Source organism: Hyaena hyaena, unplaced genomic scaffold (genome assembly GCF_003009895.1).
Source record: "Hyaena hyaena isolate Hyena2069 unplaced genomic scaffold, ASM300989v1 scaffold_6, whole genome shotgun sequence".
NCBI classification, from domain to species: domain Eukaryota; kingdom Metazoa; phylum Chordata; class Mammalia; order Carnivora; family Hyaenidae; genus Hyaena; species Hyaena hyaena.
Window position 1 is genome coordinate 438,984 of NW_024080638.1, and position 3,799 is coordinate 442,782.

Sequence of the window (3,799 nt, forward strand, 5' to 3'; positions counted from 1 at the left end):
GCTCTCTCTCTCCTAGAAATAAATAAAAATAAAAAATAAAAAAAAAAAGAAATCTCAAGAGAAATCTTAAAATATTTTCAGGTAAGTTAAAGTGAAAACACAACTTCTCAAAAGTTGTAGGATACAGTGGGGTGCCTGGGTGGCTTAGTCGGTTAAGCATCCGACTTTCGCTTAGGTCATGATCTCGCGGTTCGTGGGTTCGAGCCCCGCTTCCGGCTCTGTGCTGTCAGCTCAGAGCCTGGATCCTGTTTCAGTCTGTGACTCCCTCTCTCTCTGACCCTCCCCTGCTCACACTGTCTCTCTCTCTTCTAGAAATAAATAAAACATTAAAAAAAAAGTTGTGGGATACAGTAAAAGTAGTGCTTATAGGAAAATTTATAATATTGAGTGCATATATTAGAAAAAAGGAATTACCTAAAATCAATAACCTACATTTTTACCTTAGGAAACTAGAGAAAGAAGAGCAAATTAAATCTAAAGTAAGCAGAAGAAAAGAAATAATAAGAATTAGATCAGAAATCAATGAAACTGAACACAGGAAATCAATAGAGAAAATCAATGTAACCAAAGCTGGTTCCGTGAAAGGACAAAAAATCAACAAGCCTCTAGCCAGACTAAGGGGGGGGGGGGGAGAGAAAGAGAGAGAGAGAACACAAATTACTAACATTGTAAATGAAAGAGGTAACATCACTACCAAACTTAATGGCATTACATGGATAATAAAGGAATACTATGAGCAACTCTATGCCAACAACTCAGACAACCTAGATAAAATGGACCAATTCCTTGAAAAACACAATTTGCCAAAACTCAGAAGAAGAAATAGACAATTTCAATAAACCAATATTTATTAAAGAAAACAAATGAGCCATTAATACCAAAACAAATTCCAAAATAAATACCACCAGGTCCGAATTCCACAAAACATTTGAAGAAGATATTAGAGGTGCCTGGGTGCCTCAGTCAGTTAGGCATTCAACTCCATCTCAATGCAGGTCTTGATCACAGAGTTGTGAGTTTAAGCCCTCCCTTGGGTTCCATGCTAGGTGTGAAGCCTACTTAAAAAGTAAATAAAAATGAAATAAAAAATATTATTCATTAAAAAATGAAATAAAAAATAAAGAAAGAATAAATTATTTCAATACCCTAGACTTTCTTTCAAAGGACAGAAACAGAGAGAATACTTTATAACTCATCCAAGCAGGACACCATTACCCTAATATCAAAATAAGACAAAGATATTACAGAAGACACAACAGTATCTCTATTACATCTCTTGAAGATGTAAAAATAGTCAACAAAATATTAGCAACTTGAGTCCAACAAGGTATAAAAAGAATTATACATCATGATCAAGTGGGATTTATCATAGATATGCAAGGCTGATTCAACATTTAAACATCAGTTAATGTAATCTATCACATAAATAAGTTAAAGAAAAAGCACATGATTTTATCATTAGATATAGAAAAAGTATTTGACAAAATCCAATACCTGTTTATGGTAAAATTTTTCAATAAACTAGAAATAGAAGGAACTCATTCAACTTGATGAAGATGTCTACAAAAAACCTATAGCTAACATCTATATAGTAAAAACTCAAAGCGTTCTTACTAAGATCAGGTACAAGGTAAGGATGTTCCCTCTCACTATTCCTTTTCAACACATACTAGAAGTTTGAGTTAGTGCAGTATACAAGAAAAGGAAAAAGAACATATACAAACTGAAAAGGAAGAAATAAAACTGTGTTTTCAGATGACATAATTGTCTGTGTTGAAAAAAATCCTGGAACAAATAAGTGATTAGAGCAAAGCTAAAGAATACAAAGTTATACACATAGGTCAATCATGTTTCTATATATCATCAATGAACAAGTGGAATTTGAAATTAAAAATACAATACCAGCTATATTAGCAACAAAAGATTAATATACTTTGATATAAATCTAACAAAATATTCACAATATCTACATGAGGAAAACTGCAAAAATCTGATGAACAAAATCAAAGAACTAATGAACAAAAAGACTCAATATTGTCAATATGTCAGTTCTTCATGACTTGATCTACCGATTCAATGCAAAATCCCAGCAAGTAATTTTGTGGGTGCTGACAAACCAGTTCTAACACTTGTATGGAAAGGGAAGAAAAGCCAACATAATATTGAAGAGCATAGTGGTAAGACTGACACTACCCAACTTCAAGACTTACTATAAAGCTACAGTACTGAAGATAGTGTGATATTGGCAAAAGAATGGACAAATAGATCAAAAGAACAAAATAGAGATTCCAGAAATACAACCCCAGAAATAGAGTCAACAGATCTTTGACAATGGAGCAAAGACAGTCTTCAACAAATAGTGTTGGAGCTGTACATCCAAATGCAAAAAATACGTTTAGACACAGACCTTACACCTTCACAAAATTAACTTAAAATGGATCACAGACCTAAAGGTAAAACCACAAAACCATAAAATTCCTAAAAGATAGCATAGGAGAAAACCTAGATGATCCAGTGTGGCTATGATGTTTTAGATAAAATACTAAAAGCACAGCCCACAAAAGAAATAATTGATAAGCTAGACTTCATCAAAATTAAAAACTTCCGCTCTGAGAAAAATAATGTCAGGATGATGAGAAGACAAGCTACAGAAGAGAAGAAAATATGTGCATAGGACATATATTTTATGTGTCACACACGTCACACATGTGAAAGTCATCACACACTTTGGTTAATATACCCAAAGGAGTTAAAAATGTATGTCACATAAAAACCTGCATATAGATGTTTACAGCAGTTATATTCTCTCTTTTTCTTCCAAGTTTCTATTTAAATTCAAGTCAGTTAACATGTAGTACAGGCTATGAAAAGACAGGAAATTTAAAAACATATTACTAAGTGAAAAAATGCATACTACTAAGTGAAAAAAGTATGATTACAATAATATGGCATTTGGGAGAAGGGAAAAAATATGGAAACAAAAAAGATTAGTGGTTGCCATGGGGTAGGGTGAAAGAGATGAATAGGTAGAGCATATAGGACAGTGAAAATATTTTGTGTATACCATAATAATGGATACATGTGATTACACATTTATCCAATCCCACAGACTGTACACCAAGAGTGAACCATAAGTAAACTACGCACTTCAGGTGATTATGATGTTAATGTAGGCTCATGAACTTTAACAAATGTACCACTTTGGTAGGAAATGTTGATAATGGGGAAGGTTGTGAATGTGCAAAGTCCAGTAGTACATGGGAAATCTCTGTACCTTCCCCTCAATATTACTGTGAACCTAAAACTCTCTAAAAAAGTAAAGCCTTAATTAAAAAAAAATAGTCCTCCCCCTAAAATAGTAATAGTCTCATAGCTCATTAATGTTTTGTTCTGTTTGTTTCACAATCTCCATTTCCCTGTGTATTTCTTTTTTTATATTTTCTTTTGCAGTCTTTCACTTCATTAATCAATAATTATGGTCAATGTATTTTTCATCTCAACTATTATAATTTTCTTTTAAGTTTTTATTTCAATTCATTAGTTAACATACAGTGTTATGTTAGTTTCATGTGTATAATACAGTGATTCAACAATTCTCTACATTACCCAGTGCTCATCACAACAAGTGAATGCCTTAATCCTCATCACCTATTTCACCCATCTCTCCATCCACTTCCCCCCTGGTAACCATCAATTTGTTCTCTATAGTTAAGAGTCTGTTTCTTGGTTTATCTCTCTCTCTCTCTCTCTCTTTCTCTCTGTTTCCCTTTGCTCTTTTGTTTCCTAAATTCTACACAGG